Source organism: Equus quagga, chromosome 8 (assembly GCF_021613505.1).
Source record: "Equus quagga isolate Etosha38 chromosome 8, UCLA_HA_Equagga_1.0, whole genome shotgun sequence".
Taxonomy (NCBI): Eukaryota; Metazoa; Chordata; class Mammalia; order Perissodactyla; family Equidae; genus Equus; species Equus quagga.
Window position 1 is genome coordinate 18,597,633 of NC_060274.1, and position 21,101 is coordinate 18,618,733.

The window sequence follows — 21,101 nt, forward strand, 5'->3', positions numbered from 1 at the left end:
TTATAATAGCTGTCTTTTACAACTAAATACCAAGCAATCAAAAAAATGTTAATTAGTACTCAGCATTTACTATTCATAGAGACAGGCCATCATCTGTTAATTATCAGACCAATAGCAGAGTATTGATCACAATTTGTCAACTTGGAAATAATTGAAACCAGTAAAAGAATAGAATCTTTCGGTAAACAATAGGCCTTCATTTCAGAAACGCTTAGCCAGCTCTTCTTTTACACATTATCCTCTTCATCAATAAATGCTTTTCAGATAATTGTCTCTCTCTTGTTTGTGCTGTTTTTTTAAAACAAAAATTGTGTGGTTTAGTGAGAACGTATTAGGCACATATATCATTTTGGCAGCACAATACCAACTCATGACGGAATTAAGAGAGTCAATGCTTAGCAGAAGTAATAAATCGGGGCTTCTTAAGAGCTTGCACCTCGAAATACTGTTAAATTTGCTTTTCATTCATTAAAAAAGTTTACTGAGTGCCAACAATGTGCTTTCTAGATATGGATTCAATTATTCAAATATACGCTTTTATAGTCCAAGTCTTAATGTCCATTGCAAAGATACATAAAGCAGCCATCTTCACAGAAATAGGCAAAACCCATTATTTGCTCTGTCTTAAGACTCTTTAGTCAATGTAAGAGCAGCTTTCAATCTAAAGGAAAAAATAGATTCTACTGGATCACTGAACTTAAAACACAGTCCTTAACATATTACCCCTCCTTCACGAATCATTTCTTAAAAACTCTTACAATAATTTCACAAGGAAATGCAACATGTATGGACTAACGCCACTTAAAGCCTGGATTTCTGGACAAACTCGCTCTAATACAAATACCTGTCGCCATGCCTCTTAGAGCTCCAGGTAGCCCAATATAAAGATTTTTATGTCCCAAGGAAAATTTTACACCATAGGGAAAAAATAAAGTTTTCATTGTAAATATAAAAGTTAATATTGAAATGCCGAATTTTGCCCAATTTCTGGGCCTATTTTGCACGGAGGAAGGAGGGCAAGGACAAGTTCAACTTTCAAGGAACTAGAAACTAACTCAAGTTGCTGATAATTGACGTTGTCCCAGGGAGTGAGGGCCCTTTTCCAGTGGGAACAGGCCAAACGTTTTAACTCTGCAGAATCTCGGCGGCTCATCTTAAAATTGGCTTTAAAACAGGTTTTCTGCGATAACAATATGTGCCCATTTTCTGCCTGAAGAATTCCCATTGTAAATCCCACAACAACATGAATCATAATGGCAATTCTGACATAACATTAACTAGAGCAAGGCTTGGATAAGAGAGGAGAGAATAAAATAATTGCAGTGGTTATCAAAGTTCTACCTGGAGAATTGGATGGCTAAATGGATAGCACCTTGACCTTTCACCCCTGAGACTGTGGCTGGATTCCAGTCCTGACTCGAGTGACTAAAAAATCATTCTGACCACTGAGGTGAGAAAGACCCAAAGTGAAATTAGAATGAGGGTCTCAGGCCAGTTGTTTCAGTGTGCATTTCCAAATCACAAAACCACAGCAAACGAGTACTTTCTGAGAAGACACACACAAAACCCAGGCTTCTAGAAAAAAGGAAAAGGGTGAAAAGCACAAACTAATATTAATGAACTGTGAATTCCACAAATACACTACCAAGTAAACTCTTGATACAAAGCAGATATACATTAAAAAAAGAAGAAAAAGCCTTTGGTTATTTAATCATCGACATCCTTTCAAACTCTATATTGTTAAGTTATTAATGCATCTGTTATGACCTGCTGTTAATAGAGGGAAACGGTAAATTTATTTGACTATTTAAACGATAAATATTTTCTATTTCAAGTGAATTCACTTCGACTATAAAACAGTAAAATCTAGAAATGTCAAAATGTCGGCAGCCTGATAGACCTAACTAGGAATGAAATGGAATCAGCTGACAGCCAAAGAAATACACAAAAGCTTCCAGTAATGCTTAAGGCCTTTCATAAATGAAACATGTTTCAAGAAAAATACCCTGTTAAATTACAAATTACAACCAGCTCTGTGTTTCATTTAGAGTGAATAATTCATTCGTACCTTAAATTCTTTCTCCATATCTGATTTGAAACACTGCTTCCAACAACAGGTGCTTATCCATATAAATTACTCTCCTGATTCTGCTGGAGAATCAGTATGGAGCACGGCTGATCACAAGCAGAGGAGAAGGGAAAGATGCAGCGTTTGTGTCAGAGCCAGACATCCTCTAACAAGATTCCAAAAACAAATACTCTTGCAAAAAATATTATTACACCAGGGAAAATAAGACCCATTCCATCAAAAATAAATCTGGAACTCAGTGGAATCATATCATATTAGTTTTTCATAGTGAATTGCATGCACATCTCTGCCTCATCACTTTTAACTGTTGGAGGAGAGAAAGCTCTTACCTTGAAACAGTTTTAATGTTTACTATAGACGTACTGCAGGAATCCAAGCTTCATAAGGTGACAGCAATTAAACCAACAGGTCCCATTTCCTATAGATGACATTCTTGGGCTCCTCCATTTCAACTTCCATATTTGATTTAATTAGATTAGACAATTATTAGCGGACCTGAAACACTAGCTCATAGCAGTAATATACGAGAGAAATTACAAAACCAGTGGGCATGCCCCGTGTCTGAGGAAGATTTTCAAGTATTGCTCCTTTCAAGACGCCTGATGAGGAGGATATGATTGCAATCACTAATTCTTTCCTCAAGGGTCACACAATTGTTCAGATGGCCTAGAAACTGCAATTACAAATCAAAACGAGGGATGCTGGCTGATGGTCCTTTTTCTGAAACCCAACCCACTTTTAAAGTACACTGCTTTCCGATAATTGCTTTTCATCAGTTCTCCATTTAATAGCAATATTTTATGATTCTACATTTTCATTGAAAAATCTTGAGTCCACAGGGCATTTGGCTTGTGTGAGTTTTCACATCATCAGGGTCTTGTTTTCTTGTTCCAAACCTCAGAATTTCTAAATTTCACAAATAGCTTGGTCAATCTGTTTCCTTTGCAGCCAAATGTTTACGTGCAAGTGTGAACACACATAGGTCTTGCTTTTGAATACGCTACTGACATAATTTTTAATCTTTGACAGCCTTTGCTCCACAAATAAAGCAAGCAAATGAATGACAACAAGCCACTCCAAATTCTGTTGGTTGCTATGCTATCGGAGCCAAAACTAATAAATGAAAGAATGAATGAAGGCATGTAGTGTATTCGGGATACTTTTTTGTAGCGGGTGGAGGGGCAAAAGAGAGTCAAGCCTAAACAGTCATTCTAAACGTGGATTATTCACTGGGCAACGGACTATTGGAGAGAGAGTTTAGGGAGACAGAGAGGGTACAGAACACAGAGAATAGAGAATAAAAGAAACAGATTTTCAAAGTTTATCACTGCCAACATCTATTTGGCAGCATTGTTTTGCTAAGCGACTAAAAATAAAACAAAGTCTTTTTTTTCCATCACAGCTGCACAGGATCACCCCTCACTGGGTTAATAGGTTATAATGAGGACAGTGACATTTTTACAAATAGTCAACTTAGAATGCTCTGTGTTCTATGGTCTCCTGACCAACAGTGTCAGCCCTAGATGTGGCATCTTGTCCAGTAATGTTGTCATCATAAAAATATTATATTAAATATAGACAAAATGGGGAGACGGTATAGAGTTTGGTGCTGGAGTCAAATATCTGGGCTCCAGCTGGTTTCACCACTTGTCAGCTGTGTGGTGTTAGACAAGTTGCTTCTCCTTTCTGTGCCTCAGTTTCTCCATTTATAAAATGGGAATGATGATAACCTCTCCTTCTTAGTGGGGCTGTGAGGATTGAAAGAGTTATCTAAGTGTTTGGAAGAGCCATACCTGCCACAGAGTAGACACTCAGTATTTACCTAGTATTATCATTGTTACTATTATTCTAGAAAGGCAGCACACACAGCAAAAACCAAGGTGAATTCATAAAATAGCATACATAAATAGTAAAACTCCCCTTTTCCCTCATTTCTCTTTGCGGGCAAATTCCTTGAAAACATTGTGCATTTTCACTGTTCCCAGTTTTGCTCCCCACACTTTCTCTTGAATGCACTCACCCAGGCTTCCCCACCCACCTCCATTAAAACTGTTCCTATCAAAGTCACCGATGGCCACACATCGCCCAGACCAATGGATGATTCAGAGTCCTCGTCTTATTTATGTGCCAGCTTACTTCTTGATGCCATACCACCCCCTCTTTAAAACTCTTTACTCCCCTGTTTCCAGGTCACCAGAGTGCTGGTCTTCTCTGTTTCTCCTTTCTCAGCCCCCTTTCTTTGTTCCTTTTTTTTTTTTTGAGGAAGATTAGCCCTGAGCTAACTACTGCCAATCCTCCTCTTTTTGCTGAGGAAGACTGGCCCTGAGCTAACATCCATGCCCATCTTCCTCTACTTTATACGTGGGATGCCTACCACAGCCTGGCTTTTGCCAAGCGGTGCCATGTCTGCACCCGGGATCTGAACTGGCGAACCCGGGCCGCCAAGAAGCAGAACGTGCGAACTTAACCGCTATGCCACCAGGCCGGCCCCTCCCCTTTCTTTGTTCTGTCTTATCTAACATTGGAATGTCTTAGGGCTCAGTCCTTAGACCTCGTCTCCTTTCTATAAATGCTTAGCCTAGGTCATCTCGTCCCATCTCCTGCCTTTAAATCTCATCCACATGCTGACGTCTCCTGAACCACAAGCTGGATGTCCGAAATGCAACATGCCCAAACTGAACTCCCGATGCTCCTCCCCAAACCTGCTCCAGTGTCCTTTATTTCTCCTATTTGGCTCTACCTTGAAAAGATACCCAGAATCCGAGCACGCACCACCTCCTTCCCTGGACCAAGGCTCCTCCACTTCATCTAGGGGATTGCAAGAACCCCCTTACTGTACTTCCTGCTTTCATTCTTGTCCCTCTTTAGTCTATCCTCAATACATCAATCAAAGGGGCTCTGTTAAAATGTAAGTCAGAGAACTGCATGCCCCTGGTGAAAATCCTCCAATATTTCACCATCTCGTCCAGAGTAAAAGCCAGTCCATTCCATCACCTGCAAGACCCTGCTCTGACTCCCATTTCTCTCTCTCCCATTCGCTCTGCTCCAGGCATCCCAGTGTCCTTGCTCTTCCTGGAACACACTGGGCACATGACCTCTCAGAGCCATTGCCCTTGCTGTCACCCTTGCCTGGAAGGTTCTTCTCCAGGCTATCCACACACTTTACCATTTCACCCCCTTTAGATCTTTCCTCCAACTCACCTTCTCTGTGAGCCTTTCCCGGCCACTCTGTCTAAAATTGCAGCCCCTTCCTGACATTGCTTTCTTTTTTTTTCCTACTTTTTATTCCTTAGCACTTATCACTACCTAAAAGACAATATATTTTATTTATCTTATTTATTCTTCATTTCCATGCACAGAGGAATTTTGTCTTTGTTCCACACTTAATCTCCAGCGCCTAGAACAATTCCTGGCACAGAGTTGGCAATCAATAAATGTGTGTGAAATGAGTGAATTCTTTCACTGAGGCCCTTCGTAATATTTCACACGGTCGGTCTTGTGGTGGATAGTCACAAAAATAGTTAAGGGAAACACAGGCCTTGTACGATCACTTTTTAAAAGACCACTTTTATCGTATTTATTGTAGAATAAAACGCAGACACAGAAAACCATGTGAAACAAATGTATTGCTTAACGAGTTTATTACGAAGCAAACATCTTGGAACCACCATCCAAGTACAGAAAAGGAACTTTGCCAGCCACTCGAAAGTCTCTCCAATCCTGTCCAAGTCTCACTCCCGTCCCCCACAAAGGTTACCATAATCTTGACTTTTACAGAAATCATTTCCTCGTGTTTCTTTATATTTTTACCACAAGAGAAAAATTCCTAAACACTTCAGTTCAGGCTTCCCTATCTTAAAAATTTCTGTGTTCTTAAGTCTCCTTTAATCTAGGACTCCCCCCACCCTCACCCATCCCACCACGCCACCTCTTTCTTTTCACTGCAGTTTACCTGTTGCAGAACCTGGGTCATTGTCCTGTAGGGTTTCCCACAGTTTTCACACTCGTGGTGCCATTTGATGTTTCTCTATATTTCCTGCAAATTGGCAGAGGGATCCCAAGGCTCGGTCAGCCTCAGGTCAATAGCTTTGGCCGGAACATGGACTGTGTCTTGTGTTTTCCATCAGGAGGCACATGATACCTGGTTGTCTCTCTTTTTGCGATGTTAGCATTCTTGATACTCAACACCTGATCTATTAACTCATCAGAGGTACAAAACGGTGATACCCTAATTCTACAATTTAATTTCCATTTACTGATTGGAGTACTTTTATAAAGAGGCAACCCTCCTCCTCTATAAGTTGGTTACCCACTGGTGCAGTTCAAATAGAAAAAGCAAGAGAAATGCAAGATTCTTCCCTCTATTTACCAGTTTTTAAAATAATGAACTGGTTCCCTAGGATGCTTTGAATGTGATCAACGAGTTTTCTAAAAAAAAAATCATTATTGGGGCTGGTCTGGTGGCGTAGTGGTTAAGTTTGTGCATTCTGCTTCAGCAGCCCGGGGTTCGCAGGTTCAGAACCCAGGTGTGGACCTACACAGTGCTCATCAAGCCATGCTGTGGTGGCGTCCCACATACAAAATAGAGGAAGACTGGCATGGATGTTGGCTCAGCGACAATCTTCCTCAAAAGCAAAAAGGGGAAGATTGGCAACAGATGTTAGCTCAAGGCCAATCTTCCTCACCAAAAATAATTATTAGCTACTCTGGGATAGGAAGGTGGTATCTTTCCAAGTTTTTTTTTTTTTTTTTGTCATCTGATGCTTTAGGGAACAGAAATACAAAGAACTCCTTTTATTAGTTGAGGCATCAAATGCAGATAATTGTTTCTTTCACCCTGGGCTCTGGAGAGCCTTCAATAGACAGATCGAAAAAAAATGGTCCAGGCACCAGTCTCCAGTGGTGTTGCTGTTGAAAAATCATCCTGGAAGGAACAAGTTTGCAGATGAGATCATAAAGATGCACCAGTGAGCCAGGTTCACTCTCCACATTCACTTACTAATAACTTACTGAGTGCCTGCCTTATGCCAGACCACAGAAATAAGCAGAAAACTAGATAATATAACTGTTCTGAGTGGGAAAACAAGACCAAATAGACAATTAGCTTCAAAATCATGTGGTGAGGGCTGTGATAGAGGGACACAAAACATTCTATGAACTGTGATAGAGGGACACAAAAAATTCTATGAACTGTGATAGAGGGACACAAAACATTATATGAGCAACTAAGAAAAGCACCTATTTATAGAAGGAGTGCTTATGCTGGCTTTGAGGAATGTGAAAGAGTTTGCCAAACAAATTAGTAAGGAAAGGCATCTGGACAGAAGGAACAGCCTGTGCAAGGGCATGACCTGTTTAAGAAGTGGAAATAGGGGCTGGCCCGGTGGTGCAGTGGTTAAGTTCGCACGTTCCACTTCTTGGCGGCCTGGGGTTCACCGGTTCGGATCCCAGGTGCGGACATGGCACCGCTTGGCACGCCATGCTGTGGTAGACGTCCCACATATAAAGTAGAGGAAGATGGGCATGATGTTAGCTCAGGGCCAGTCTTCCTCAGCAAAAAGAGGAGGATTGGCAGTAGTTAGCTCAGGGCTAATCTTCCTCAAAAAAAAAAAAAAAAGAAGTGGAAATAGTTTCCTCTTGCTGGAACAAAATGCGTGTGAGGGCAAGTAGGGAGAGATGAAATGTAATCAATAGGCAGATCAGGGGACTACAGGACACTATTAAGAACTTCCTATTTGAGCCTGAAAATTAAAAATGTTTGAGTAAGCGAGTGACATGATCCATTCTGTATTTTGGAAATGCTACTTTGCAGTCAGCTATGTGAAGGAAAGTTTGAAGAGAGGGGAGGCTGGTATTAGGGAGACCAATTAAGAGGCTATTAATAAAATCCACGGGAAATGAGATGCCAGGAGAAGTAAGGCAGTTTTAAACTTAATCCTAAACATGAGATAATCCCAGTTCCACAGAGATCTTACGTAGCGATTGAACAAGCTCGCTGTTGTTCGAAGCACTCTATGCTTCTCTCTTGGAATCCTTCTGTCATGCTGTAGGTACTGTTATCCCATAGCACAACTGAAGGCTCCTAGGCAGGAGGACGCTCAAAATGTGCCCAAGCTAGCAAAACTCTGCCTACCACAGAGTCAGGACCCCAATCCTGGGCCTCAGGCTCCAAAGTCCTTGCTCTTCACCGCACACTACACGCAAGTGGGCCAGACGGATGAATGGAGTCATGCAGCAACACCACAAGGTCCAGAAGATGGAGCCGAGAGCCGGCCAGGCCTGGGAGGAAGGCATGCTCTGAAGCTGCCTGTGAAGCAGAGCATTACCTGAGCTTCCTCAGTCTCAGTTTAAACTATAAAATCCTAAAAGAGTCTTAACATTGGATTTTTGTGGGCTTATCGCCAGGAATAAAATAATATATGTAAATTAGATGCACAATATCTGGCTCAAAGAAAGCACACGTGTAAATTGTGGTTATTCTTATTGTGTTTATTCAAAAATATGCCCTATGTTCTCCATATAGGTGATATTCACCAAGGTAGGAAAAATGGGTGGAGAGGTGGGAAGAAGCAGAGGTGGGCAGTATTTAGGGGATGGAAGATGATAATTTCAGGGTATTTTTAATTTGCGAAAAGCCTTTTTCTGCAGGAACCAGATTTTATTCAATTTCTGGCAGTTTCTGGCAAATAGTAGTTTTTCAAATATGTGCAGTAGGGTTGTATATTGAACTCATAATACAATGCCACTATGCAGGGGGAAAGAAGTCATTTCTTTATTTTATCGATAGCTGATTGGTTTTCCTCACAAGCTCCCCTCCACAGGTTAATAGTGGAAAACATTCTATATTCCTATCCAGTGTAAAGCTTAGTCGGATCCAATAGTCCAAATAATCCTTTCAGGGGATGCTGAGTCTCTCTTTAAAAAATAATCATCTCGTCTTTCACATTGTTTCCTTTCTCCTCCTGCCTCTCTGGTTTCTCTCCCTAAAATAGCATCCAGGTGTCTGCTTCAAGTCAGGATAAGCCCACTCCACATAAGACTGCCAGGAAGCAGGCAAGGAGACAGCAGACTCTTCAATATTCTCACAAGTACTCCTTTTAAGGATAGGTCTGCTCAAGTCCTGCAAGGCTGCTCTTCCTCACCCCACAATGTGTGAAGATGCTGTCTTCTTGGTCCACGTCTGCTTCGTACATCAGGGTATCAATCATCGTACCATCAGCCTTTAGGGGGCCTTCAAGACGAGAAGAGAACTAAAGATCTCTCGCAGCTGGTTAACAACGTGTTCCTTATTAAAGGTTAGACAACAACTACAGATGTTATACACTGCAGAAGCTGCATTTAAAGGTACGTCAAACCCAGTGACATAAAACATATCATAAAAATTTGGAAATAATTTATCTAGGGGATGAAGAAGAAGAAAACTTTGGAATGGAAAATAAATGGAAAAGGGGTCAAGTTATACCTATCAATAAAAAATATGACCAATTTCGAGGTTTCTGACACTAGCCATATGTATGTAGGAAAATGTTCTGCAACAAAATTATACATAACTAGTTCTTTTCTTGAGGCAGAGTTATATGCATGTTTGTCTGAAATTAGCAATAAACTTTAAATCACCAAACTCTTAGGTTTGGGTCTAACATTTATAGGATATGGGAAGTCTTTAAGAAACACTTTATTTCTAAGTCAATATCTTGCTTGGTAGTTTCATCTTTTGAAGATGGAAATTGATTTTTCTCAACACTGCAAATAGGCTGTTCCCCTCCCCTCCCCTCCCCCATCACTATGAAGTGTCAGAAGCACAGGGAAAGCTCCGACCGACTGACCGACCATGGGCAGCCTCATGGTTCACCATTTCAGCATGATCTACACAGGAAACCAGGATAAGGTGACTTTTCCAATATTGCACGTTTTAAAAGAATCTTCTCTTTTTTTATTATTGACAAAAATGGCAGTTAAATAGTACTTTTGTAACAAGCTGTCATAGTTATCTTACCTGAATTTTTACTTCAGGCAACACGTAAAAGGAATTGGCTCAGATCCGCCTTTAAAATAACTCAGTGTATTTGTGACAAGCTCATTTCTGTCTGAAGACTAAAGGATTAATAGTCATCGGGAAAAGTTTGAAATCTGTGGCTATTTAATTTATGAGCTCGCCAAAAATAATCAAGCAAGGAGAATAATAAGCATTTTTTCTGTACCACTTGACTCTCATTGGAAGAATTGAGGAGATATGTTAAAGAGAAATGTTGAGGTGTCTCCCACAAGATGATATGTGGAATTTTTGAATGAGAAGAAGCGTGGCTTAATACAGTTTAAGGAGTGTCTCTTCTGTCCCAAACTTCTGCTGGATGGTAGGCATTTATGTGATTATACCAGGGAAGTTCCACTTCCACTTGGGATTACATTCACTTAACAATGAAAAAAAGGGGAGATAATCTACAAAATGACAACTTTCCTGGAGCCTATCAGAGAGCTGAAGTCACAAGGCAACCAGATGAATTGAATTCCAAAGAATGACAAATTCCTCCAAGGAAAGATGGGACATATAAATTGTCCTGCCATTGGCAAGGTATGGGAAAACCTGGTAACAAGAAGGAAGCTTTAATTCTATGAATTTTTAAAGACAGAGTGTGAGTTAGCATGACAGTTTAGAACAATTGGGAGCCCAGACATGAGAAATCTTGCAAATCTCTAGTGTGAGATGATGAACAAGACTGAAGGCAGGGGAGAAGAAAGAAAGCGATGGCACAAGTGTCAGGAGGTAACTGGCGGCCACTCAGGACAACACAAAAGTCCATCCACTTTCCCAGACCATTCTCTTATATGAAGCAAAAGCTTTAAGCTCCTGGCAGGAAGGGAGGCAGGAAATTCTCTTGTCTCACAGTAAAGTCAAAGATCCAATGCTTCTGGGGGGCAGCCAGGAGCAAAAGACCTCTGCTTCCAGGGGAGGGAAGTATGGAACTTACTTGAGCCCCAAATCCTGCACTGATACTAAGCAGACATCTGTTACTGATAGAAAAGGGCAGAAAACTCTCTACTACTCAAGGTTTGGCTGCCATGATAAGGGGAGGGGAAGAAGGGGCAGGAATGCTGAGAAAGCCCTACCCCCAAGACTCACGCTCACAGGACCTTCCTAAGCTTGAGGACAGATCATGAGAACTGAGGAACCTTCAATCATGCATCCAATTCCCAGACCCCATCTCCAACTCTACTGGTCCAAGCACAAGCCTAGCACTTAGTAACAAGCACTCACAGTCTACTGATGGGGGAAAGACAAGAATGGCGCAGGTGTGTCTGAGGTGCTGCAATCTGAGGATGGAGCAAGAATATTAAGAAAAATCCTTCCACACTGCAAGATCTACTCTAAGCACAAGATAAAAGCAGCCCCCCATTAAAGGAATATGAAGTTCATGGTGCACTCAAGGTTAACTATAGCAACAACAAAACCCAAACCCAACCCAACTACAGACTAGATCAACTCAACCAACCACACTAATAGCCTGACAGAACAAGAGGTGTGCCCATTTCTGGGTGTTAATTCTATTTACTCTGTCTCTTCTGTTCTATTGACAATGTCTGACATTCAATCAAAAATAACGAGGCATATAAAAAATCAAGAAAAAAGATGACTAAACAAGTCTTTGTCTTTATTAAGTTCCTGCTTAGGAGAGAGGCTTGTTAGCCAATAGTTAAAATTGATTATAACAAAGAACTGTATTAGAGATATTTCAAAGTGTATTAGAAGTATTACACACATAGGGAAATCAGTAATTACGTCTGCCTAGGGGGAGGTGCCAGAGAAAGCAAATAAGAGACATTATTAAGTGAGAGTTTGCCATGAGGACAAATGGAATAAGCATTTCAGTAGAGGAAATTGATGTGCAAAGGCATGGATGGGTGAAATGGACATGAAATATTGGCAATTTCAGAAAGGCCAATAAAACCTAGGGGAAAACAGTTCTCCCATCTTTTTTTTTTTTTTTTTTTTTGGTGCTTTTCTCTCAGTGTCTGTGAATGTGCATCAATACACAAGGCTAATTGTTCTGTGAAAACAGGAAACCATATTGACTATATGCTAGGGAGCGAAGTGACTCCTTACAATAGTGGCTCCTGAAAGAAGGCTTCTTGAGTACCCTTGAACGCATTCAGACGCTGGTATCAGCAAGGTTGGATTTTCCTGCTACTGGTGATTCCTGATATTTAATTTAAAAGATACTCTTGAATGAAAACATCTGTAATCATTGAAGCCTATTGAGCATCCCAAATACAGAATATCCAAAAAAAAAAGAGCCTGTTATCATAAATTTGGATAAATTTCCTGCATTTCTCTATTCACGGGAAATAATTCCAAACATTTCTTTTCTTTTCTTGCTTATTGAAAAGTTGAATTAAGAGAACTGTATGGCTTGGAACACTTCTCATTAATGGTAATTAGTTTCTGTAATCGAAAAACATCATAAACAGTTACATGTGTGTTTTAGTGGGATATAAAAATTATAACCTTTTAGAAATCACCCAAAGATAAATGATGAGAGCTTTTGAATATAAAGCATATTGAAGAAATAGTGCAATTGCACAAAACTTTCAGTACAATCGGCTTAAATTGATTTTCATCATGAAATTTGAATTCCCATAGATAGTTAGCACAGTTTCTTTATAGGCTGCAACTGAGCAGCTTGGGAAGCTGCACAAATACTATGCAATTAATCTTCACGCCCCTCCCCATTTTCTCCATGAGAAAGTTGACTCCCTCAGTGCAGTTGTAGCCTCTACACTGGCTAGGACAGAATGGGTGGGTTCCATTGGGAGAGGTGCTGTGGAAGACTTTAATCTCCATGGGCATCACTGATCTTCTTCCTCTGTTTCATCTGGATGAAGAGGGTCTCAGCACTCCAGATTCTGCACTGACTACCTGTGTACTTATTCATTGCAATTCTGCATTCTTTTATCTAAACCTGTGCAAGATGAGCTGGAAATACAACACGGTCAGGGCAACAAAGATTCTATGCACACCCTTGCTTCTCAAACAGGTAGGTGTATTTCCAGGGGCTGTGCAAAGCGTGCTGAGAGTTGAGGCACTAGGATAAGCATGGAACATCTTCCCAGATCATTAGTTTCCCTCCAATATTTTGGGAGAAAACATTTTTTTAGAAATATATGTAATTATATCATGAATTTGAATGCAAATTAGAAAATGTTTAAACTAAAATGAAAAAATTTAGAAGTTGTCTTCACCTTTGCCTCAGGATGTTTTCCCAGATCCACCAGGCTGTCTGGCTCATGCTCTTCTCCTATGAGAGGTACCACAGAGGATGCCGTAAGAAACTCTGGTACCTGCTTAGGTGAGTTGATACGTGAAGTAAACCATCTGCAGGGATGGTAGTAGTTAATAGGAGGCAGTTCAATGATAGTCATGATCTAATTCTTCAAGAGGTCACAAGTGTTAAGAAATGCATTAAACAAAAACACAGCTACCATGAACTGTCCAACAAAGGAGATGATGCAGCCAGAATTTCTGCTGAGCCTATGGTTTCTTCTAAGTCCAAGAGCCACAGTCTTCAAGTGAATGAATCAGATGTCACTCTCTCCATGTTCTAAACTCAGCACTACCACCTCCGAGACAGGCACTGCAGGGAAAAAGCCAGAGCCCAATAAAACAGCTCAAATAGAAGAAAAATATGTTCATGACATTTGTTTGAGCTGCCTTGGGGTTCAGATGTTCTGATCTCTGTCTTCCCGCTCTAGGTCACGATGTGGCTTTTCCCAGGAAGTCAGCTTTGTGACTCTCTGGAATAGCTCTTAGAGCATCCTTTCGACAGCACCGATTCTTCCCTACAACAGGTGCATGATGCTGACTCAGCAGTGTATGATCCACCTGAGCATCTGTTGAACAGATACAAGCCTTTGGATTCCAGGTTGTTTCCACAGGAGAATTCAGTGTTAAGAGAGACTCTTCTGGCTCTATAAACTGCCTCCCTTTTCCTCTTTACAATAACCATTTCTGTCATTCTCATTGAAGTTGCCCTATTTTGTAAGAGCTGATCGCCCTCTGGGCTATGTCAGTGGTGTGCCGTGCGAAAGACAAAGAAAGGCACAGAGGTCAGAAACAGGGAGATGCCAACTCACCACCCCTTTTACTCTGTGGATGAACAGCCCTCTCAAGTGTTCTCTGTGATGCAGGCAAACTAACAAGCTGTCCTTCTGGCAATTAAGCAAGAGAAAAGGCCACTTCTAAAAACTTTGCATCCAGTTCACACCTTCTAGCAACAATGCTGCTATTGAACATGCTTAAACTGTTGATTCCTTGAAGTTTCTATATCTCTCTGGGCCCACTTTGCCTTTGCTCAACCTAACAGAGCACCCTTAATCTTCTACTTCAGCACACTGTGGGAATTGCTTAACCTTGAAATAAAAATGCATGTGGTGGTAAAGACAGACAACTATTCAGATATGTCTGAGAAGGACACAGTTTGGCGGCCTTCTCGTGCCTTCCCCTAACTTTCTTGCATTTAGCTCAGGAAGCCAGAAAACCATGGAAAGAATTCCTTTTACTATAAAGCAGCCTTCAGAGACATCCCCAGCCTTCACGTGCAATGCCTGACTCAGGGAGAAACTCCATGCACACTCGGTGGGGGTGTGCACCAGTCACAGCGTCTTCCCTTCAATGCTAAGCTTAGTGGACGATAAATAAACCACTCTTCAGAAAACTACATCTTCCAGTGTACTCAATGATACCCTGGTGCCCTTAAGAGCTGCTTTCCATCTCTGTAAAAATTAATTCACCTCATATAGTAAGCAATCTACTTCTTGAGAGAAATTTTGTTATAGGATCAGAGCCAATACTTTTCACAAAAGGGGAAATTTCTCTTGTGAACTACACCACAAATGGAATCTTGAAGCAAGAACATTTTTTCTTTTACTCCAGATCCTATTTAGAAAATGACAGTTATTATCTCATATTTTCTAATAGTTAATGAAAGGAAAAAAGTCAATATCTTGTTGGTGGCATGTCAAAAGACTTTTGCCCATTTCTTAATTCATTGTGGAAAAATGATTTTTTTGAGGTGCAAACCAGAATGGGTGGGAGGTGAAGGAAAATAGACATTCTGTCAGAGTGATTCTTGAGGAAACCATTGAGCCAGTTCCAAAGACAGATCATCTGAGTTCTGGCCAGAATCCATTCATCACTGCTCCGTCTTATATAAACTCAGCCACTTCGCCTCATTGTCAGAGAAGAATTGAGCAATTTTAGGGATGCATAAGAAATCAGAACTGTCCAAGTAGGAGGGCATAAAACCTAGGCAATGAATATATTCCCTGGAGTGTCATAAACATCAATGGGAAAGACCAGTTGTAGGTTTTGGAAGGAAATCCAACCAGACGTACATATTTCAGGTTGTCTGGAATGGATGTTCATTCATTCATTCTACAATTCACCAATATTTTTTGAGCATTACTTTGTGTCAGGTGCTGTACTAGGTTATGGGGACACAGAGATGAGTGAGACAACAGCACTTAACAGGGCTGCATCATGAAGGACCTTATAGGGCAAGATGAGGAATTTGGATTTTAGTCTAAATGCAGTGGAAATCATGAAGGTTTTAGGCAAAGGAGTAAGATGATATGGTTTATATTTTTAAATACAATGGAGAGATGTATGGAAAATAGACTGGAGGGGGGAGGTGGAATTGGGAAATTGTTGTCCAAGTCTGTTGGTTCCGCAATAAGAAGATGCATCCTGGTAACAGGCAAGGGTCAAGATCTAAATAAAGTTTAACGGGAAGAGATAATTTTTCCATTTTTCCTTGAAAAACACAGCATCTGACTTTCTTTTTCTTCTTTCTTCCCTTTCTTTACTGTCTCTTTTTGAAATGGGAGGATCTTTAGTGTTTTTGCATAGCAAATAGCATCTGCAAAATGCAGTCAATGAACAGGTATTGTCAAAAAAAATTAAACGAATGTCAGACACAAACATACTTTCTATAAAAAGGCAACATCCTGGATGTTACAAGCTCTGGACCATGAATGAGGAGGTCTGAATTTTGGTTTCATTTTTGCTGTCACTTTACTGCTTAACTTTGAGAAAGATGCCTCGCATTCCTGCTGGTCTGAACAATAGTTTATAAAAATGAGTTATAATCATCAACAGGAACCAACAAACTACCCCACGCTATTCCTATGAGTAGGGCGGAACAGAGATAACATTGAGCTAAGAGCTCTTAGGTGAATTACTTTCAGTCCCTGGGCTTAGTTTCTTATGTGTAAAATAAGGAAAGTTGGATGTGAATCTCTTTAACGTCCCTTCTTTAAAAGTCTAGGATACAAGTCATATCCCGGATAAAATTATCCAGTTGTTTTCCTGTATCTATTTGATGCTAACATGTGTGAGTGTTGGACCAGAAGTGGGAGGTTAACTTTGCACAGCTAAATCCCAGAATTGCTTTCAAAATATAATTAAGTTGCTTGGCAGAAACCTTCCGTTCAGAATCAAAGTACACTTAGAAGACAGAAGATGTGGAAGATAGAATTGTGCTTCAGTTAAATATAATGGCCATGAAATGTTATTGTGCACTTTAATAACTAGTATTAAAAAATCCTTACAGATTGCACTCTCTAACTGATTAGATGAGAGACGTTTTCTTAAAAAAATGTCCTTGCTTCCCCAGTAATATCTGTTGGATTTCTGTATGAAAATGCCCGTTTCTTTGCCCCAAGGTACTAAAGCTATGTCTTGTCAGCTTGAAAGATGGTTGGTGCAGACCTCAGAGGGAGCCCCTGGTGTTTATTTAAATAGAGCTTTCAGTTGGCAAGCAATTAGCCACCCATGACATATGACACTGTAACTGATGTCATCAGAGTAGCTAATTAAGTGTACTTAGGCACATGACACTCATGATGCAAGGAACTCAGAGCACAAACACATTTCCTGGTTTCTGGATGCCACAATCTTACTACTCGGCTGAAACTCATCACAATCTGATTATGAATTCATCAATGACCCCTTTGAAGACTGCAAATCGCTGGTTTTCCAGGAAATTTAATGTGGCATTCCTAGGCTTTACTTTCTGCAATATTTTCTACAACCTCAATTAAATGAAATCAGCTCTGCTACAGACACTAGTTTATTGTGATTAACAAAAATAGGCCAGTGGGTTTGTTTTGAGCTCATTTCTATTTCAGCCTGAAGCACAGGAAGTCTTGGATAACCAGCAGCTGCGGAGAATGACTGCATCAAGACCTGCTTGACTGCATCAAGACGGAGGGAAATATGCAAGGTGGTCGCAGGACATCTTCCTCTACTTGGTCCGTGACGTGGCTGGGAAATGCAAAAGGGAGCGTGGGGTCAGAGGAGGAGCACAGGTTTGGGATCAGGCAGATCCGCGCTCTAATCCCAGCACCACAACCTTCTAGCTGGCAGACCTCTGACAGCAGGCTGAACTCTCTGAGGCCCACTTCCCTCATCTGTAATTACAGATCCTAATTCCTGCTTCAAAGAGTTGTCATGAAGATTTAATGAAAGAAACTAGTAGGAGACATCGTAAGCTCTCTATTATGCCAGGCCCCTTCTCCCCATATCTCCTTCCCGCTTCCAGTACTTTCCATTGCTGCCTGCCTGCATTGCTTCCTCCCTTCCCCTCTTTGCTTTTCTTCTTTCCTCTGTCCCTCTTCCTTCCCTTCCTTTCTTCATTCCTCCTTCCATCCTTCCTTCCACAACTATTTCTCGTGAGATATGCTCCTCTGTGTATTAGAAATTGGCTACAGACTATATATATAACAGGCAAGACACTGTTCCTGCCCTCGAATACTTACTATCTAGTGGGAAAGACAAGTCATAAGTACTTTTAATCCCATGATGAGTACAAGGGTGGGTGGCTGGGAGGTCAGGGGCGGGGTGAACATTTAATCCAGTCCCACGGCAGGCAAAGCTCAGGTTGAGCTGCTGGTGAGCAGTGGGCGGCTAGGTATGGATGACAGGGAGCTTGTACACAATGAGAACATCCCGGGCAAAGGCCCAGAGGCAAGAGGAAGCCTGGAACTGCAGGGAGTTCTGTCCGGCTGCAGGGAGAGCACAAAAAGGCAGTCACAGGAAATGAACTTGGAAGTAGGCAGAGGCCAGATCCTGAAGTGCTTTGTAGACCACGTTGAGGGATTCAGACTTCATCCCGAGGGCGATCAGGGGCGAATGCAGGGGTTTAAGTGGAGAAGAGGCAGGATGCAATGTGTGCTTTGGAAGGATGGTGGAGGAGGTAGGGCAGTGAGTCAGGAGAGGCCAGAAAGGAGGCCTCTGAAGTACCCAGGGAAAAGAGGACGGCAGCCAGCACCAGAGCAGCTAGAATTTTTATTCTCTCCTCTTGAAACAGAGCAGCCCTGGGAACTTCTGCGAAGTTTCTAGCTAGTCAAATAGGCTTACCACTTTTCCCACCTTGCTGGGTGTTAAGTTTATAAGCACAAGTAGTTACCATGATCACTTATATTTCCTTTGTGACTCATAGTATTTAAGTTAGAGTTATGGTCCAGCTGATGGCTGCTCGGAATCAGGCACCTTCCTAGGCGGTGACCAATGTCTTGTTTCTGCACCAGGAGAGCCTTCTAGACAAAACGATCTTAAGACCAAACCAAACGAACAGAACAAAACAAAAAACTTGACCAGCACTCTAAAGAATCCCTGGTTATGGTTAAGATTGTGCATGTGTGTGGAGAAGGAGAAGCTTTCATGAAATATCACCTCCCCATTTAAATGACCTTCCCTAAATACTGCTGCTATGACTGGGGAAGACCTATTAGTGTTTAATAAAACATGCTGCATCAACGCGGTTGAAGGGCAAAGTAATATCTTAAGAAATGTGCCGACTCTGACATTCTTACAAGAAACTCAGGCATCAGAAGAGCAATTACTCTAAATTATAATTTTACTAAACTTCAGATTAGAAGGAATTACTCTTTGGAGGGGCAAAATAAGAAAAAAGAATCTTATAGTTATTCATCTTGAAAAATAGCTTGCAAATAAAATAACTTCTTCTAAAGTTAACAGAGGAATGGGATTGCTTGGCATGCAGAACTGATCTTTAAAAATGTGATTCAGATCCACACAGATACAGTAATGCTGGTTATTCAGGGAGAAGCGTGAGTGAATAGCAGGAGGCATCATTTTAACACCGGCAATTTTTTAAATTATTTGGGCTCACAATATTTCCTCACCAGAAAGCAACGAAGTGTGAAACCAAGCCAATGGAACCACTACGTACATATTTTTACCAAGGATTCAACATGCAGACCCCATCTGAACTCTATCGTTCAAGATCATAAATCCTCATTTGTTAATATTTGGGCTCATTTATCATCCCAAAGGGACAACTGAAAAGGAAAACACAATTGAATAGTCAATCCATAAATGCTCCCATGTTTGCATGGGGCCTAATTTACACAAAAAGAAACTTCTCTGTATTTTCTTCCTAACGCACCCCCATGCCCACACGGGCCTTAAGAAGGCAAATATACATCTAAAAATGTTTCCACTTTTCTTCTCTCTTCTCACCTGTGACCATTTTATTAAACTACCGTTTGTTGAGCGTCTATTCCACATCATTCACTGTGATACGCACTTTATAAATAGCATCTCATCTAATTACGACAATATCATGAAGTAGGCTGTGTTGGTCCACTGGGGCTGCTGTCACAGAGTATTACAGACTGAATGGCTTAAACAGCAGAAGGTGTTTTGTCATTTATCTTTTGATCTTGTGTGCCTGGGTGTTGTCCGTCATTAGTTGTCTCACAGTTCTGGAGGCCAGAAGTGATCAAGGCTTGGTTCCTTCTGAGGGCTGTGAGGAAAGGATCTGTACTAGGCCTCTCTCCTTGGCTTACAGATGGCCATCTTCTCCCTGTGTCTTCACAACACCCTCCCTCTGTGTCTGTGTCTAAATTTCTCTTCTTGTAAGAGCACCATTCAAACTGGATGAGGGCCCATCCCAATGCTTTGTTTTAACTTAAATGCCTCTATAAAGACCTTGTCTCCAAACACATTCCTGGTCTGAGGTACTAGGTTAGGACTTCAACATAAGAATTTTGTGGGTTACACAATTCAGCCCATAACATAGGTATTATATTCTCACTTTACAGATGGGGAAATTGGCGCTTGGAAAGTCCAAAGTCAGAAGAGACTATCCCCTGAGTCTGTCTGATTCCAGGCAGCAAGCTCTTATTTACCACCCTAAATTGCTCTCCAGCCCTGACTCCCCCGACCCCCCGTAGAATATCCCATCCCTAGCCTCACCACTGCTGTAACAGAGCGTCAGCTGATGAAATAATACGGAAAAATATTTTCCTACCAGAGGTAAGGAGAAATGTAAACAAAGGCACCTTGAAAGCTTTCATTCATTATCTACTTAACGTGGGATGGTAATAAGCATCTTAGAAACAGAATGTAAGGGAACTTGACCCTGCAATCTAGGAGCTTTCAATTAATGAGGGACAACACCAATGCAAACAAGCTCAAAAGATAAATGATGAAAGCTGAATAAATGTCTACATTAACTAGAGAATGAAAGGATTTCCATTAGACAAGAGCAAAGAGATAAGTAGAGCCAGGAGGAAGCTGAGGGAGTTTCATATTTAGATTAGGCTGCTCTGAAGGAAATCTTCATCTCTCTTCCTGTTATTCAAGAACAACGGTGGGAGGCATTTCAGGAGCCTCAAAAAATAGCTCAGTTTTTTCTCCATTCACTTTTTAAGCCCATTACAGATTTTACATATTTTGCTCATATTCACCTTCAGCAGTGTGTTAATATCACAAATGTTGTAAGCAGGGTTCTGAACAAAATGGCATCTTCACCGAAATTTTTAATTACTTAAATCATAAAAATGAAGTCAAACATCACCTGTTATGAAAGTTTGAATCTATATGAAAAAATCAAGATTAGCTAAAGTGACACCTTGCTAAGTCTTTCAGTCAATTAAAGGCAAGTCAGGGGGCTGGCCCCGTGGCCGAGTGGTTAAGTTCGCGCGCTCC